The sequence below is a fragment of the Macrotis lagotis genome, chromosome 3 (genome assembly GCF_037893015.1).
Source record: "Macrotis lagotis isolate mMagLag1 chromosome 3, bilby.v1.9.chrom.fasta, whole genome shotgun sequence".
Classification (NCBI taxonomy): Eukaryota; Metazoa; Chordata; class Mammalia; order Peramelemorphia; family Peramelidae; genus Macrotis; species Macrotis lagotis.
The window spans coordinates 281,366,795-281,386,640 of NC_133660.1; the positions used below are offsets into that span (position 1 = coordinate 281,366,795).

Consider the following 19,846-nt stretch of genomic DNA (forward strand, 5'->3'; position numbering starts at 1 on the left):
GGAGTACCTGAGTTCAAATCGGGCCTCAGACACTTAATAATGACCTAGCTGTATGGCCTTGGGCAAGCCACTTAACCCCATTTGCCTTGTAACGCCCCCCCCCCCAAAGACTTTGTTCCTGGCCCTTTGTGCCAGTCATTGACTGGGGCCACAAATCAAATTGATGCATTCATCCCCAAGCTTTGCCCTCCCTTCTCATTATACAAATGAGTAAGAATAGCTCCTTGAGTGTCTGCAAAGAGGGATGAAGATCCTAGGTTAATCTCAGAACTAGGTGGGGAAGACCTGACCTAATCTCAGATTTTGATCAAATTGAGGTTAAGTCTTTTATCTTAATTCATGTACTTGCCCATAAGCAACAATAGGCAGACCCCAGTCTTTATTACATATGTAATATAATATAATATATGAGATGATATGATATATGATATGATATGATGTAATGTAATGTAATGCAATGTAAACTAACAATTCTTCCTTCACTTCCCCATTTTCCTCACAATTATCATCTCCTTCCTCTCTTCCTCCCTTCTGTCCATCCTTCTTTCCTTCTTCCTTCTTTTTTCCTTTTTTCCTTTCTTTCTCATTTCTTCCTTCCTTCCTTCCCTCCTTCTTTCCTTCTTCCTTCCTTCTTTTCTTCCTTCTTTCCTTTCTTTCTCATTTCCTCTTCCTTTCTTCCTTCTTTCTTTCCTTTCTTTCTCATTTCCTCCTTCCTTCCTTCTTCCTTCCTTCCTTCTTTCCTTCCTTCCTTCCTTCCTTCCTTCCTTCCTTCCTTCCTTCTTTCTTTCCTTTCTTCCTTTCTTACTCCTTCTGTCCTTCCTTCCTTCCTCTCTTTTTTTTAAAAGAAAGCTGTTGAAGGTGAGAAAAGTGGTTTTGAGGGTGTGCATCTTAGATCTGAAAGAGAGAAGAAAAAGCTTGGGACAACTCACACATAAAAGACCTTGGGAAGCCACCCAATCCAAACCCCTCATTTTATAGCCAGTGGGAAGTCAACAAGGTAGGAACAAAAAGATGATCATATAATGATGAATCAAGACAGGTTGATTTATCAGTAGGTCCAATGCATTCCTCTAGGAAGAGAATTATAATAAGGAGAACAAAATTCACAAATCGGTTCCCCAAATACTGAATGGGTCATCAAGAGAGGGGATGCCATAATGACTGGAGATGGAGGAAGCCCATGTACTGCCAAGGTAAGTATGCCCACCTCTGAAAACTGTGCTCCCTTGAAAGATTTATCCTTAGTCTCCATAGCAATAATGATGGGCACAAACACATGAACTGGATTTGGGGAGGATGTGCCTTGCTCAGCCACCAACCTTACTTTCTCTTCCAGAACCATCTAGGACCAGGTTAGAATCAGGACACCTGGAAATGGTCCTGAATTTGAGGGAATCAAGTGAAGTGACTTGCCCAAGGTTACTCAGCTAGTAAGTTCAAGTGTCAGAGGTTACATTTGAACTCCTGTCCTCCTGACTCCAATAGAATGTTCTATTTACTGCACCACCTAGCTACTCTAAGAGTAAGATCTATCATCCAATGCATTTCACCATGCCTCTTTTGCATATTTGGATATCAATCCCTATAAAAACAAGATCCTGCAAGGATGCCCCCTCATCTCAGATGATGAGGGAAATCTGAGGTTCATTTCATCAGAGGGGACCCTGGACCCTTTAATAAAATGTTATTGACTCAGAGCTTGGCCTCTCTTTTATTGTAGATTGGACAATTTTAATCCCCGCTCCCCTTATTTCATAGATGAAACTGAGGTGAGAGCTGGTTACCCAGAGGTTGGGGTGAGAGACCAGGAGTATTTAATTCACAGGTTACTTGTGGGAATTCAGTGAGGTGATGTTCATAGATTAGCTTGCAAGTCCTGACCTGTGTTCATTAGTATTTTGTTTTGTTTAGACAATAGTGCATTGCTTCCGTCTTGGCTTGAAGGACTACTTCTGCAATTATCCTTGTGTTGAAAGCTTTGTCAGTAAGTGTGGGGGGAACTTTCAGCCTTCTAGGAGAATGTAATTAGCGTCTCTAAGTCAAGGATCTTTGAAAAGCCAAATTTAAACGACTTTCAATCGTTTGACATTTCAACCTTTGACATTGCAGGATACTCTTTTCTCTCCAAGCTTTTGTGGTACTGCTGTCTCCTGGTTCCCCTCCAACCTGCCTAATCACTTCTTTGGAATCCCCCCAGCTGGATCTCTATCCAATTCACAGCTGCTAACGTGGGTGTCCTGTGGAATCCTGCCCTGGGACACCTTTCTCTTTTCTCTTTATACTATTTCTTTTGGTGATTGTATCAGTTCCTGTGAATTTAATTATCATCGATAATAGTTTTCAGATCTATTTAATCGAACTCTAATTTCTCAAGCCTTCTGATTGCACATTCAGCTGTCTACAGGACACTCAAACCTCTCCAGAGCACCCTGGTTTTCTTTCTCCCTAACCCTCCCAACTCTTCCCTTCTCTATTACTCTAGAGGGCACTGCCACCTTATCAGTCTCTCCGGTGTGCGACCTCAGAGTCACCCTCCACTCTGCGTCTCCAAGAACCCCCCATCACCAGGCTGTGGCCAAGGCCATCAGTTACCCCTGAAACAGGAGCACTTCGCCTTGGCAATGGCTCTGATCTGTTTCACCTCGGCTACATCTCTTATTGATCTCTCTTCTGCAGCTTCCCTGCAGATGTCTCCTCTTCTCTAGCCCTCCCTCCACCCTTGGTGCAGGCACTCATTACCTCATGCCTGGGCTTAGCTGATGGGGTGACAGGGTGGAAGGGGGGGTGTTGGTCAGCTGCTGCTATCTCACTCAAGACCATTCTCCACATAGTTGCCAAAGTGACCTTCTCAAAGCTTAAGTCTTTTCATAACATCACCCCTCTATCAAATAAAGTCCAGGGACTCCCTGGGTGGTGCAGTGATTACAGCACTGGCCTTGGATTGAGGAGGATGGAAGTTTGAATCTGGCCTCGGACATTTGACGCTTAATAGCTGTGTGACCTTGAGCAAGTCACTTAATCCTGATTGCCTCAAATCCAAGGTCATCTCCAGTCATCCTGATTCATATCTGGTTACTGGATCCAAATGAATTCTGGAGGAGAAAATGAGTCCAGTGACTTAGCACAGCACTCCCTCACTTAAATCCAATTCATGTGTTTGTCATGTCTCTTCCCTGATGTTGTGGCCTTCTTCAAACATTAGGGACTCCCTATCAATTCTAGGAACAAATATACAATTCCTCTGTTTGGCATTTAAAGCCCTCCCTACTATTGCGACCCTCAGCCAAAATGACTCCTCCGAGTCCTCTCTAAGTGGCAGCAAAGAGTTAACATTTCATTCGGTTCTTGCAAGAAGCGGGGCAGTTCCTAACTCTCTAGGAGAGAGAGCAGGCAAAGCCCAATTACAGAAGCTGAAGCAGGGTTCAAAAGCCACAGAAACCACCACCCATTCCCCCTCCTCTTTTCTGCCCACCCTTACAACAACTGGTCAAACTTGATGGTCCGAAAAGAAGGGAGTGTACCTGAGCGTTCCCAGGAAAGTTAGTCTTTGTTTACATCTTATAAGGTTAGGGTGACAGGATTTTTCTAGCCGGAGATCCGGGTTCTCACGCTCACCTGATTCTTGAGAAATAGAAACTGAGGCCTGTGGCATTTAGCACTGTGTCTCTGACAAGGCAGCACTTTGCCCCTCACAATCCCTCCTCTTATTTATTCTATTCTCTGCTGACTTTTCACCCATTCTACCCCCTGTTCTGCTTGAATTTTGGTAATACCTCCTCACAATGCTGTTCATCTCCACTATCCCGGCTCACAGGAGTCCAACCTTCTCTCCTTAACATCAGCATTTGGGCTTGGTCTTCAGCCAAAAAGTATTTGAGGGAGGATTTCATATACTGTACTAGTACCCAGCCATATCATGCATGGTATACAGGCAGGAAGCATTATCAAGACTCCTAATACTGGAAGTCCATACCACACTAATTGATGCCACCAGCTCCCTCCGAACCAAGCCCACCATGAAGTATTAAAGGGAGAGTTCCAAGTCTGGGCAGGGACATGGGCTATTTTTCTAATTTTGGTGGTGATCTCCTTCACCAATTTTCCATTGTCATCAATTTTCATACAACAAACGGACAAATTCAATTTTCCACAAACACCCCTTCCTCAGACAACAGATAATCTAACACTAATCTGTGTTGTAGTACAGCTTCCATAGTTTGGGTGATCTCATCTGCCAATAAGTCCAGTGCCTTTGCTGTTGGATTAGTTATAATTTCCACTACAGCCTGAAGTCTAATGACTCTATTTAACATATAGATTGGTGTCCTGTATCCACAACTCCCATCTTGTGCCCACGTAGCAGGGCCACAAACCTTAATTATCCTTTGTGGGGGCCAGGCGTTCCCCCAACCATTAGCATCTCCAGTTATCATTAGAGAAGTATCTATACTCCGTTTCTGGTTTCCTATGTCATCATAAAATTGAACACCTAAAGAACTTAGGTCTAATTAATCCTATATAGCAGATCCCTGTCCAATTTAGTGGGAGGTGTGTATAGGCTGTTTGCCCACATACCCAATAATGCCCTTTTAGAGTCAGATTCTTTTTCTGGAAAATCCTGGTCTGATTAGATTCTGTTACGGGGTAATACTGTATCCTGATCCCCTAGAAGGCCTCTGTCACACCTCATCTGCCCATCATTTTTGTACTGGCATTTCCACAATTGTGGCCCTTCCTCCCAGCTACATCTCTTAATGCAAGGTTCTCCACCTCTATTTCGGGCACTCCAAAAGGTAATAAAGAATCCTTCCCATCCACTGTCGCTTACCCATCTCCAACTTTGGAGCTGAGTAATCAGGGACCATTGTTCTGATTATACTTTTTACATTCTGCTATGGATAGGTCCCCTTTACATCTTCCCACTCCACTGAGTATATATTGGCAATGATTTTCATCCATTTTGCCAGTATGACATCTAACCCAGGTGCCATCATTACACTGTTTACATGCCACCATTACATCATTACATGGGTCCTATCCCAAGGGCCTGGTACCTACTGCAATCTGGCACTAATTGTATATTGTCAGCCTTAGCAGAGAAAGTCCACCTGCAGCTACTTTGTCCTAAGTCAAGTCCCTTCCCAGTTTGGTTAAAGCAATATCTCCCTGTCACCGATTCTACCAGCTGAAGCAGGGTTCAAAAGCCACAGAAACCACCACCCATTCCCCCTCCTCTTTTCTGCAGACCCTTACAACAACTGGTCAAACTTGATGGTCCCAAGAGAAGGGAGTGTACCTGAGCGTTCCCAGGAGGGTCTGTCTTTGTTTACATCTCATAAGGTTAGGGTGACAGGATTTTTTAGCTGGAGATCCAGGTTCTCACGCTCACCTGATTCTTGAGAAATAGAAAGTGAGGCCTGTGGCTGAGACTAATTTAACACTATGTTTCTGACAAGTCAGCACTTTTGCCCTTCACACTTCTTATCCTATCCCTTCTCATACTCTAAAATCCAGTGACATAAATCTCTATATTCCTTGCACACGGTAAAACATCTCTCAAGACTTACAGCTTTTACAGTGTTCTCTCAAATGTTTTCCCTCCTCACTTCCACCTCCTGGTTTCCTTCAAGATACATCTTAAATCCCATATTTCTATAACAGGTCCTTCTTGACCTACCTCAACCCAGTGGCTTTCCTCTGGGATTATATTCCTGTTAATCCCTGCTGGATATCAAGTCCTATATCTATTTGTATTCCCAGGTCCTGATAGGTGCTTAATATATTCTTAGGTAACCCCAGCTTGATGAGATCCAGGTGCTCCTCTCTCCTTAGAGTAAAAAAAAGGCTTTGGAGAACCAGAGTTCACAGAGACTTGTTGGGCTGCAGTGTATTTGGCTGCCATATGATAAAAAGCAGAGCAAGGGTGGGTACTGCCTTGACTAGCGACTAAGAGCAGGAGAAAGTGGAGGTGTGTATTCTCACATCCAACCCAAGGTGCTGACTGGACTGGCTTGGTGAGATTTCTGGAGGAAGAATTAAGTGGCCTGTGTCCAGGAACCTAAATGAACAGTAGCGGCCGCAGCAGTAGCAGTAGCAGTGTTGTTAAGGAGGGGAACTGATGAAAGCGTACAAAGTTCAGTCTGTAGCTTTTTTTTTCATCATCTTTTCCCAAAAGTCATTGCTGGAAAAATTTCATCATGACTTAGATCTCAATCCCTTTTTCCTCTGCTTCTCCTGAAGGCGAGAGGGCTCAAGATGGGAGCAGCATTACTAAATCCACAACTGTTAGACATGGTTATTTTCCTGCTTATAAACTTATTTCATGGGGGCGGCTAGGTGGTGCAGTGGATAGAGCACCGGCCCTGGAGTCAGGAGGACCTGAGTTCAAATTGGGCCTCGGACACTTCATAATGACCTAGCTGTGTGGCCTTGGGCAAGCCACTTAACCCCACTGCCTTGCAAAAACTTAAAAAAACAAAAAAACCCCAACAACTTATTTCATGTTATCATATTATATTTATAAAACACAGGGCCATTAATGCTTAATTACTAAATCCAGTGATTTAAGTTGATTGAAATTGATGCGGAGCTCCTGGGAAAAATAGGGACTTGACCTCATCAACGAATTTGGCTTGGTTTTTTTTTTTTGTCATTTCTGACTATATTCCAGAATATACCTTCTAGGCTGCCTTTGAGCCCTGAGAGAAAATGAGTAAGATGAATCTGTGATTGTTGTAGTTATCTCCAGGTGCACTTTTTGGCTCTGTATCTAGCCTGGTCTCAGAAATATGCTATGTACACACACACACACACACACACACACGTACACACACACACCAGCTCATACAAAGACACTCATAATCCACTGTTTCACTTGTTTAATTGACTAGACTAGACTCTCTGGATACTTTCAGGACTCAGCTCAAGCATTACCTGCTATGTGGGGTCTTTTTCCCTGATTCTTCCCATTGCCAGTGGCTCTTATTCTCTATACATTCACTTTGTATTGATTTTTATTTATATTTCATATTTATTTCTATGTGCACATGTTGCCTACCTCATTCAAATATAAGCTCCTTGAGGGCAGGACTGTTTGTTTAATTCTCCTAATAAAGTATCTGGCACTTAATAAATGGTTGCTGAATAAATGAATGAACTGAATGAATGTGTGGATTAGGAAACAATCAATCAGTCAATGAACATATTAAGTACCTCCTGCATAGCCAGGAAATACTGGGAACTGGGAAAGTGGCAGAAGGCTCAGAATCCCCAGTTAATGATATTCCTGTAGGAATCCCAGCCTGATGAACTACATGCAAACAAAGGGAAAAGAGTCCCTGCTCTCAAGGAGACCATCAAGGAAGAGAATGGAAATGTCTACTTGGTCCTTGCCTTTTCCCATTTTTCCTCCCCAAAATTGAGATCTGAACTTCAGTGATGACAACTCTTTAGAAAGGTCCATCTTGGCATCCTAGAATTGCATTTTTTAAGAACTGGAAGGTAATTCAGGAGCCACATGATCCAGGCCCTCACCCCAATAAGAATTTTCTTTATAACATTTCTGACAAGGGGTCACTCAACCTGGACTGGAGACCTCTTCCATTGAAGCTGACTGGTCTTTTTGCAAAACTCTTGTTTCTGTCCTGTGGGACCAAATTTCTCTCTTCCCTGGACAGCCCTTTCAATACTTGAAGATAGGTTTCTGTCTTCCTTCTGAGATCTCTTCTCCAGTCCAAACATCCTCAATTCCTTTGTTGTTGTTTAGTCATTTCAGATTCTTTGTGACTCCATTTGGAGTTTTCTTGGGAGAGACATTAGAATGGTTTGTCATTTCCTTCTCCAGCTCATTTTACAGATGAGGAAACTGAGGCAAGCAAGGTGAAGTGATTTGACAAGATTCTCATAGCTCAGTAGTATCTGAAGCTAGATTTGAGCCCAAGAAAATGAATGTTCCTCACTTCTGGATCAGTACTCTATCCATACAGTACCACCTAGCTGCTCAGTCTCTTTAGCCAATTCTGATGAGGCATAGTCTCCAGGCCTTCATCATCCTGGTCATCCTCCCCTGGGCATGCCATGGTTTATCAACATCCATCCTAACCAGAACTAAACATTGGGATAGTATGGTTATAGTCTAATTAGGACAGAAACCGGAAGAACTCTTGATGCAGTTTTTCTATGGAGGGATAGGGCAGTAGGAATCTGTCTATTAGTGAAGGGAATGACATCCTTAGGACAAGGTGGTGTTCCCACCAAGGAGCAGGATGGAGAGCCACTGGCTCAGCTGGGGCATCTGTGGAGTAAGAGAAGGGCTAACCTAACTGCCCAGGAAATAATAGGGCAATGATAGGAATGATTCTGAGAGGGAGATTAAAGAGATTCTGCACATCTAAGAAAGTCTTTATTTGAATAGTAGGAGGCAAATCTTTTCAGATGCAGTTGGGGTGGGGGAATGGGACACCCAGAACCTTCTGAAATGCTGAAGATATTTGGGTAGAAATTCTGAAAATCTTAGCCTTGGCTTCCCAGAATGAGAGCTTCTGACCTTTGTAGAGACAGAAATCAAATAAAATCTTGTTTGATGCATTACTAGAGAAGAACCACATCCCAAAGATGGGTGCCTAATGGAGAAGTCTACCCTGCGGGTGTTCATTGGAGCCCAGAATCTGGCAGAAGGCTCAGAATCCCAACTAATGATTTCTCTAGGTTTTCCAGTCTGGCTGAATTAGGCTCAGATAGGAATGAGAGGAGTCGTGAGCCAGAACAGAACCCATCCAGATGTATCCAATTGGCTGGAGGATCAACGGGGCACTTCTGGGATGCCCTCCCAATAGGAGACTAAAGAAGTTAAGGCTGCTGTGTTTGGGTAGATGCCACCAATCTCCCCTCCCCCAGCATAGGGGTGTATGCTGAGGGATTGGCAGACTTGGGGTTAACCGAGTAGAGCTTCAGAGATCAGGATGATCTGGAATTTGACCCATCAAAGCATCCATGTTTGCTAAGGCACTTTCAGAAGAGCTAATGCATTGAGAAACTCTGTCCTCCTCAGTTCTCCTTTGAACAGAGCCTAGGACCCCACAAGTTTTGGCAGTCAGCTGGAGTATTTGGGGACATGGAGTCTAGCCGGGCTGTGATTGCTTTTGGAAGTAAAATACAAATCTTAGGAAGATAGGGTTTTGATTTTCCTTTTGTAGCTGAAGTGTAGCTGAAGTACAAGGCAGTAAAGACTCTTTTTGTTATTAAACCATAATCAATCCCTTTGGCGAGTGGTGACCAATGGTATCATCTAACAGGAGCTTCCTCCCAATAGCCACGATGAGTTGTTCTGCCCTCTGTGATGCCTGGTGGGGGGTTAAACCTACTCCCCACCACTGGAGATGAAGAAACTTGGACTTCTTATACTGAGAAAAGAAAAGTCAGTCTTGAATATTTGTTTGTTAGAAATGCATTTCCTGAGTCTGCTATTTAGGGTATTCAAACAATTGAGAGGACAGAAGTCAAATGAAAAGTTGGCCTAATGGCTGTACCTCTTCTCCCTGGATAATCCTCCAACCTGCCTACAGACAAGATCAGACAGGTCCTGGAGTCGTGGCACAAACTATAATCCATGATGCCATTTGGTGAATAGGGGACTGAACAATAGAGGTTTGACTCATCTGCTCTTGGATGGTGGAAGACACCAAAGAAATTTAATCTCCTAACCTCCATAGAACAAAGTTGAGGTTTTGTGTCTCTTGTTTGTGAATGGGAGAGGGGAGGAGGAGTGACTTTAGGGTCTGTAAAGAGGCTCAGAGATATCACTTATGCTAATATCCTGACCTGTCATGGGGACCAAGAAATGGTCTGTGTAGCAGGTCTTTTAGTTGGGAAACTGTCTCAGGGAAAGGAAGGACAGCTAAATCATGTGTTAAATCAAGGACAGACTAGACACATTGTCAGAGAAGTCTTTGTGATGATGGTTGACTTGTTGGTTCTTTCTCCCACATCCTATGCTGCTCATGTGCAGAGACAGAAAGTCTTGGATATAAATCCTGCCTTTGGCACATACCAGTTGTCTGACCCTGAGCAAATCACCTGAAATCTCTGTGACTCCTGCCACTGTGAGATGGAAAGTGGGAGAGAACTGGCCCATCCTCATTAGAGGAGGGAGTGTCCACACCAGTGGCTCTCCCTATGGCTGACATTACAAGTATGGGAGTGGGCTCTTAAGATGCAGTCATCTTTCTATCCTCTCCACTTATCCACTGCACCACCTAGCCGCCCCTATAACACCTCTTAATCTCATTTCAGATTATCAATTGCTACAGCTCCATCATCCTTGCATTCCATGTGTATTGCCCAAAATTCAAGAGAATGGGAGGAAGACATTCAGCACCCTGGGAAGACTCCTACTGGGAGTTTATGGAACCATCAGGGACAGGCAGCTGAGAATGGCTACTATTGGCATTCCGCCAGGGCTGCCCCCACTTCTCATCTTTTGCTATTTTCTGTCTGTCTCATCTATAGTATACTCCCGGAATGATACTGACTTGTTTCTACCTTTACTGAACACTAACCAAATTCTTTCTATGTGGTTCCTGGGTTTTTTAACATTTGATGATTATAGGGGCAGCTAGTGAGTCAATGAATAGAGCACCAGCCCTGGAGTCAGGAGTACCTGAGTTCAAATTCGGCCTCAGACACTCAATAATGACCTAGCTGTGTGACCTTGGGCAAGTCACTTAACCCCATTGCCTTGCAAAAACCTAAAAAAAAAAGAACATTTGGTGATTACCTTTTAAAATATAATACTACTTGGCTGGACTTTAGAAGAGTCTGGAAAGACTTGCATGAATTGATGCTGAGTGAAGTGAGCAGAATTAGGAGAACATTGTCCACATTAACAACTACATTGTTAGATGTTCATCTATGATGGATGCAGTTCCTCTCAACAGTTCTGTGATCAAAGACAAATCCTGTTTTGGAAAATGATATCCACCTCCAGAAAAACAAAACAAAACCCCAAACTTCATGGATTCTGAATGCAGAGCAAAGCATATTATGTTTACTTTTTAAAGTCTTATATTTTTCCTTTCTCATGTTTCTTTTCCCCCTTAGATCTAATTCCTATCTCACAATATCCCTAATATGGAATTATGTTTAACAATTGTATATATATGACCACCAAGGAGGGGGAAGAAAGGGAGGGTGGTAGAAAAATATGGAAATCTAAAGCTGAAAACTAAAGTTGAAAACTATCTTTGCATGTAATTGGAAAAAAGAAAAGTTAAAAAATGTAATTGGGGAAAAATAAAATGCTATTTATGTTTGAATATGTGTGTGTGTGTATGTATGTATAATGCTACCCTCCCTCTCCAAGAAGGTTTTCCACTTAAATAAGGTATACCCTCCTAGAGATTCCATTCCAGTCATGGATCCAATCCCCCATGTCCCACAGATGTGGTCACATTGAATATTCTTTGTTGACCTTGCTTATTAACTCTGTTTAGTACTGCTATTCGCAAACATCTGAGACCATGGATGTTTTCTGGCTCCTTTGGTGGATTTTGTCTGATCTTTTCTCCTACTGTTGTTAGCATTTCTCTCTCCTGCCCTTTTCAGTTTAGAACCTCTGGTCAGATTTGCAAGAATTGGTACATTCTTGGGGATTTTTTTTTTAGGTTTTTTCCAAGGTAAACGGGGTTAAGTGGCTTGACCAAGGCCACACAGCTAGGTAATTATTGAGTGTCTGAGAGCGGATTTGAACCCAGGTACTCCTGACTCCAGGGCCAGGGTTTTATCCACTATGCCACCTAGCTGCCCCTGAATTGGTACATTCTTAGTAGCCCCCATTAGATGTTCTCCATCTCTGTCCAGGAGCTCATCCTGCCAATATTTTTAAGCCATGATTTGGAAATTCACATCCTGTTTTCAGACATTGTGCTTAATAAACTGTCTCCTTCCCAGCTCTATTCTTTTCTTTTTTCCTTTCTGCTGAAGCCTTTGACTTTTGCTGGAAACAGTGAGGATCACACCCACCTGAGTATAATTAATCTAAGGTCTTCACCATCTTGCCCAGTACTTCATAATTATTCTTTAGCAATGCTTTCTAGAATCCTTAGGCAATACCACTGGGGCCTACATGAATCAACAGCTGTAGGCAACAGTTAGCTGGTTTGATAAGTTCTGGTTCAAGCCCCGATTCCCTACCCTGTGGGTTTTCTAGTATTTATTACATTGATGAAAAGCTGCCCATTCATCTTTAGCTGACATTTCCTGGGTTTTTCCTCAGCTCATGACATGTAGTCATATTTCCTTCAGAGTAGAGGAACCACGTTAGACACTGGATCAGGAAGAACTGGATTTAAATTTTACTTTACAATGTGAGCATGGGAAAATGACTTAGCATCTCAGAAGCTTAGATCCATTATCTATGAAATAGAGATAATAATGCCTGCCGTGCCTTCCTCATTGGCTTTAGTGACATAAGCTTGCAATCTATCCAAAGTCAATAATAAAAATGACAATATTATTATTGCTGTTACTGTGAACCTTTCTGAAGACAAACAGCTGCCTCCTACTTAGAGGGCCCTATCCTTCCTCCCCAAGCAGGGCCTTAGATCTTTTTCTCAGCTCCAAGTGTACATTGGTCATTCTCTTCCTCTTTGCACTATCACATTCTTTCTTCACCCTCCTGAGGTCACCCAGATCATCCCTTTGCCTTTATAAATGCTCTTCTTTTTTCCTTTTCCCATCAAAACCACTTTTTTTTTTTTTAAAAAAAAAGGAACACTTCAGATTCTTGTTTTCCTGCAGGATTACTCCTGGTTTTTTTTTTAATTTCATTTTTCTAATTGAAATTTTTATTTAACTTTTCCAGTTACATGAAAAGATAGTTTTGAACATTTATTTATTTGCAAGTTCCACAGTCTTTTGCCATCTTCCCTTTCCTCCCTCCTCCCCATGGCAGCAAATAATCGTTGAAGTTGTAGATGTACCATCATGTTTAACATAATTCCATATTAGTCATGTTGTGAAAGAGGAATTAGAACAAAGGAGGAAATAACCATGAGAAAGAAAGGAAAAACATAAAGGAAGTTTTAAAAAATTGAACATAGGATGATTTGCTCTGCATTCAGAATCAAATGTTTTTTTCTCTGAATTGGCTGATATTTTCCTTACCAGACCTCTCAGGATTGTCCTTGATCTCCTGAGAGGACTGCGTCCATCATATTGGCTCTTCTCATAAGGTCGTTAATGTGTATAATATTCTTGGGGTTCTGCTTACTTCACTCCGCATCAATTCATGCATGGTTTTTCAGGCTTCTCTAAAGTCTAATCACTCAAGATTTCTTACAGAACAATAATACTTTATAGTGTTCATAAATAATAACTTGTTTGGCCATTCCCCAATGGATGGGCATTCCCTTCAATTTCCAATTCTTTGCCACTACAAAAAGAGTTACTACAAATATTTTTGAACATGTGAGACTTTTCCTATTTCTTATGATCTCTTTGAGACATAGACCAAGCAATGATATTGCTATATCAAAGAGTATGAACAGTTTTATTGCCCTTTGGTCATACTTCCAAATTGCTCTCCTGAATGACGATCCATTCACAACTCCTCCAACCGGGCATTAATGTTCCATTTTTCCCACATTCTCTCTGACACTGATCATTTACCTTTTTTGTCACCTTAGCCAATCTGATAGCAGTGAGGTAGCACCTCAGAGTTGCTTTATTTTGCATTTCTCTTATCAATAATGATTTAGAGTATTTTTTCATGTGACTATAAATAAATTTTATTTCTTCATCTGAAAACTTGCCTGTTCCTATCCTTTGACTACGGGAATGACTTATAATCTGATAAAGTTGATTCAGCTCTCTCTATATATATTGTAGGTTTGTTTGTTTTTTTGTTTTTTTTTTTGCAAGGCAATGGAGTTAAGTGGCTTGCCCAAGGCCACACAGCTAGGTCATTATGAAGTGTCTGAGGCCAGATTTGAATTTAGGTACTTCTGACTCCAGAGCCGGTGCTCTAGCCACTGCGCCACCTAGCTGTCCCGCTATATATATTAGAAATAAATCTTTATCAGAAACACTCACTGTAGAAATTGTTCCCTAGGTTTCTGCATTCCTTCTAACCTAGATTGGTTTTATTTGTACAAAACCTTTTTAATTTAATATAGTCAAAATCATCCATTTTGCCATTAATAATAGTTTCTATTTCTTGTTTGGTCATAAACTTCTTCCCTCTCCATAGATCCAAGGATCACTTTAAAAAAATTTATTTATTTAAGGCAATGGGTTTAAGTAACTTGCCTAGAGTCAGATAGCTAAGCAATTATTAAGTGTCTCAGGTCAAATTCCACTGCGCCACCTAGCGCCGCTAAGGTTCACTTTAAAAAAAACATCCTTATCTCACCTGTGGTCAGTCTTAATAAAGAGTCCTTCAGCATTCTGGGGTGGGGGGGGGTGGGGGAGGGAAGTAAGAATGGGGGGAAAATTGTAAAACTCAAAATAAATAAAATCTTTCTAAAAAAACCCCCAACAAAAATAAATAAATAAATTGTCCTTCAAAGCTTTCACAATTAGTTGTTTCCAGCAAAACCTCTTTCCCCTCCCATTCAGGGATGTGTCTAGTCTAGCTTTTCATCCAGATTTCTGAGCAATTTCTCCATTTTATAGGATCTTGGATTTAGACATTTAGAGATCATCCAGTCTGGTTTATGTTTATGTAGTATAGGAGTGGGGATGATTTCCTCTCTACCTTAGCTTATGAAATGATTTTGAATCACAGGAAGTAAGGGGCAGATACCTCTTTTGTCTTCTTTTTAATTTTTATTTATTTATTCATTCATTCATTTACTTATTTATTTATTCCTTTGTTCGTTCATTCATTCATTCATTTATTTGTTTGTTTGTTCATTTATTTATCTATCTATCTATTCATTCATTCATTCATCTATTTATTTATTTGTTTGTTTGTCTATTTATTTATTTATTTTAGGCTTTTGCAAAGCAATTGGGTTAAGTGGCTTGCCCAAGGCCACAGGGCTAGGTCATTATTAAGTGTCTGAGGCCGGATTTGAACTCAGGTACTCCTGACTCCAAGACCGATGCTCTATCCACTGCGCCACCTAGCCTCCCCATTTTTATTTATTTTTAAAAATTTATTTATTTATTTTTAAAATTCTACAATTTCCCCCCTAATCTTGCTTCCCTCCCCCACCCCACCCCCCACAGAAGGCAATTTGCCAGTCTTTACATTGTTTCCATGTTCTACATTGATCCAAACTGAATGTGATGAGAGAAAAATCATATCCTTAAGGAAGAAACATAAAGTATAAGAGATCGCAAAATTGCATAATAACAGTTTTTTTTTTATATTAAAGGTAATAGCTTTTGGTCTTTGTTCAAACTTCACAATTCTTCTCTGGCTACAGATGGTATTCTCCATCACCGATAGCCTCAAATTGTGCCTGATTGTTGCATTGATGGAATGAGCAAGTCCATTAAGGCTGAGCAGATCCCTCTTTTGGACCATTGCCTTGTTATGGTGGAGTAGCTTGTGTGGTTCAATGAAATTATGAGTTGAGCCATGTAGGGTTACCCAAGATGGACAGGTCATAATAGAGAGTTCTGACAAGAGGTGATCCACTGGAGAAGGAAACGCTTAATAATGACCCAGCTGTGTGGCCTTGGGCAAGTCACTTAACCCCATTTGTCTTGCAAAAAAAACCTAAAAAAAAGAAAAAGAAAAAGAGAAGGAAATGACCAATTGGCTTCCATATCTTTACCAAGAGAACCTCAGGAACAGTATTAAAATGATAGGAGCCATTGGGAGATGAGTCCCTCAGGTCTGAAGATATCCAACAGATTTTAGGGGAAGAGCAGAGAACAACTACAAGTAACTCCAAAACTAATGAAGCAACTGGACCAAAGCCAAAACTGAAGCTCAGTAGTGGATTGCGTCTGGTGACAAAAGGAACATCAATGCTATAAAGATCACTATTGCATAGGAGTCTGGAATGTTGTAAGATCTATGAACCAAGGTAAGCTGGACGTGGTCAAACAGAAGATGAAAAAAATTAAACATTGACATATTTGGTTCCATTAATTCAGCTAATCACTACATATACTACTATGGGGGCAAGAATCCCTTAGGAGAAATGAAATAATCCAGGTAATCGATAAAAGGGTGAGAAAAAGCAGGACTGAGATCAAATCTAAAAAATTACCAAATAATATCTATTTGAATTCAAAACAAAGCATTCAACATCACAGCAATATGCCTATGCTCCAATCACTGATGCCAGAGGTCAAAGTTAATCTATGATGACCTATAACACCTAGAAAATGACACCATTTTACCACATTCATCATAGGGGATTGGAATGCTAAAGTTGTAAACCAAAAGATAATTAGAATAATAGACAAGTTTGGCCTTGGAGTACAAAATGAAGCAGGACAGGGTCTAATAATTTTGTTGAGATAACCATCTGGTTATAGCAAACCTCTCTTTTAACAACCCAAAAGGTGACTCTACATATGGACATCACTAGATGGCTGATATAGAAATCAGATTGATTATTGTACTCACTCGAATTATCAGTGCAACAACCAGGGACAATTTGGGGGTATCTGTAATGGAGAATACAATCTGTATCCAAAGAAAGAACTGTGGAGTTTGAACAAAGACCAAGGACTATTCCCTTTCATTTTTTTAAAGTTATTATGTAATTTTGCTGTCTCCTATATTTTATTTTTTCCTTAAGGATATGATTTCTCTCACAACACATTCAATTTTGATCAATGTATATAGCATGGAAACAAGGTAAAGACTATCTGACTGCCTTCTATGGTGGGGGAGGGAAGTGAGATTAGGGGAAAAATTGTAAAATTAAAAAAAAAAGATTGTTGAAAATTACCATTGCATGTAGTTGGAAAAATAAATTATAATTTTTAAAAATACAAAAAAAAAAGAAATCAGATTGATTATATTCTTTGGAGCCAAAAAATGGAGAAGCAGCCTAAACAGTTAGTTAAAATAAGATCTGGACCTGGCTATGGTTCAGATCATGAGTTTCTTACTGCAAAATTCAAACTTAAAATGAAGAAAGTAGGAAAATCATCAGGTCACATGGGTATGACCTAGATACATCTCTTATGAATATGAAGTGGAGATGAGTAGATCTGGTAGCTAAAAGAACCTGAAGCACTATGGAGAGAGGTTAGTAATACTGTAGAGAAGGCAGCTACAACATATATATCTATATATCTATAGATATATATGTATATATTATACAATAGAAATAAATAATTATTATTATAAATTCTATTTATCCAATCTCTACCTTGTTGCACAGATTTGTTTGCAAATTATCTCTCCCATTAGATCATGAGCTTCCTGAGAGTGACTACTATCTTTGATCCTTCTTTGTATATTTGACACATAGTAGGAGCTTTATAAATGTTTATATACTAATTGACCGATTAATGTGGAAATGAGTTTTGTTTCATTATTATTCACTGTTTGTTACAGATTTTTTCCTTCTTTCTCAGTGGGGAAAGAAAGATAAGAGAATTTGAAGCTGAAAATAAGATTAAAAATTGAATTTAATTAAGAATTTTCAAAAGAAAATTAAGTTTAAATTTTAAAAATAAATAAATTATTGGATAATAAATAATTTATTATTAATTAAAATATATTTAATAAATAACAATTAACCTTAAAATAAATTTTTAACAATTTTTAATTAAAAAGGAAAAAGAATAAAGTGTCAATATCCTCTTACCCCTTGGTGAAAGATTTTAAAAAATTTCCCTGATTGAATTGAAAGAGGCCCTTCAAAGACAAATATCTGAGAGCCATCAGTCAAAGTTTAAGTCAGGCTACCATTATGTGGTGGCTGACCCAGATAAGGGAAGGGAACATTCTCTCATTGCCCCTATATTGACCATGGGGCACTCTACCTCCCACATTCATCCAACTCACAAGTCTCTCCACCTTCCCCTAGGCTAGCCCAAATAGTAGAGGGATGATAAGTTTTCCCAACAAGTCTCCTGAGGAAAAAAAGGCTTGAAGAAGTCCAAAAGCAAAATAGGCAGCTTGAAGAATGACAGGGGCATCTCTGAATGTGGGGGATTGGAGTTCAACTAAGCACCATTAGTTTGTGAAAAGGAGATTTCGAAGGGTTCAGAAAAGGGATGGGAAAGGTCCCATGGACTATAGGGAAGACAGCCTAAGAGATAGGATGGTCTCCTGAGATTCTGCAATCATTCTGGGACACGTTGAATTGTTTCCCCTTACATCCGGTCTGTCTGACTTCATGATGTCTTCCACCTGATTCTGCCTTCTAGAATGCTTTACTCACTTGACAGTTTTTTGGACAAGAAGCCATTATGCTTTATATTCCTCTGTGTTCTTGCCTCATTCCCTTTTCTAGGTCAAAATGGGCAAGGAGTGTCTCATGTCATCTTTGAAACCCAAGCACCCAAGATAAGGCCTTGTATACCAAAGGATCATTATAACATTTATACTGTGTGCTAGGTCCTAGGTCAAGAAATTTAAATATTATCTCATTTGCTCCTCATAAAAACTCTGAGAGGTAGGCACTATTATTAGCTTCGTTTTATAGGTAAGGCAACTGAGACAAACAAAGGTTAAGCAATTTGCCCAGGGACGAACAATTAGTAAATGTCTGAGGTTAGATTTGAACTCAGATCTTCCTGACTCCAGACTTGACACTCTATCCACTATGACACCGCATAATTGCCTCTAAATCATCCTGATTGTAGGAACCCAATTTAGTTTTGCCAAAATGAATGACCAATACAAGGAAATTTTTAAAAAATTAATTTCTTTTATTTTTCTTTATATTTCCCTCATTTATATGTAAAGATAATTTTCAGCATTCTTTGTAAGAGTTCCACATTTTTCTTTTTTTAATTGATATTTTATTTTTCTAATTATGTGTGATGGTAGTTTTTCAACATTCAACCATTTGCAAATTCATGAGTTATACATTTGTCTACCACCCTCCCTTTCCTCCCTCCTTCCCTTGGCAGTGCACAGTCTGGTAATAGTTGTACATATTTACATATTAGTCATTTTGTGTAAGAGGAATTAAGACTAAAGGGAAAGAAAGATAACCCTGAGATAGGAACGAAAATTTTTCTGTTTTTGTTTTTTTTTAGGAACGAAAATTTGAAGAGAATTTTTAAAAAGTGACATAGTATGCATTCAGATTTGTTTTTCCCCTCTGGATGTCGATGGCATTGTCCATACCAGGTCTCCCAGGGTAGTCCCTCATTTTTCTCCCTCCCCAAGACAGCAACTAATCTGATATATATTATAGATAGACCATCATGTTAAACTGATTTTCACATTAGTTGGTTTGTGAGAGAACAATCAGAACTAAAAGGAAAAAACCACGAGAAAGAAAAAAAAGAAAAAGAATTTAAAAAGTGAAAATACTATGCTTTGTTCAGTATTCGAACTTCTTTTTCTGGTATTTTCCTTTACAAGTCATTTGGAATTGTCTGTGATCACTGTAGTTTTTTTAAGATTTTATTTCTTTTGAGTTTGACAATTTTTCACCTGGTCTTACTTCCCTCCCCCCACCCTCCACAGAAGGCAATTTATCCATCTTTACATAATCACTGTATTGTTGAGAAGAGGTTAGGCTAAAATTGTCGATAATTGTACGATGTTGCTGTTAATGTGCACAATGTTCTCCTGGTTCTGGCCACTTCACTCAGCATCAATTCATATACGTCTTTCCATGTTTTTCTGAAATCTGCTTGCTCAAGGTTTCTTTTTTTTTAATTAATAATTTTTTTCCAATTCTATGTAAAGACA

The 19,846-nt window shown here is 40.0% G+C and overlaps 1 long non-coding RNA gene across 1 annotated transcript in view; it reads left to right on the top strand.

Annotated features, from left to right (window-relative positions):
• LOC141516616 (uncharacterized) overlaps window positions 1–11,278 on the top strand; it is a 31,389-nt gene extending 20,111 nt beyond the window's left edge. Inside the window, exon 4 of the long non-coding RNA XR_012476767.1 lies at window positions 10,291–11,278. This is a non-coding gene — a long non-coding RNA (uncharacterized LOC141516616). The remainder of the gene's footprint in view (window positions 1–10,290) is intronic.
• Window positions 11,279–19,846: the final 8,568 nt, after the last annotated feature.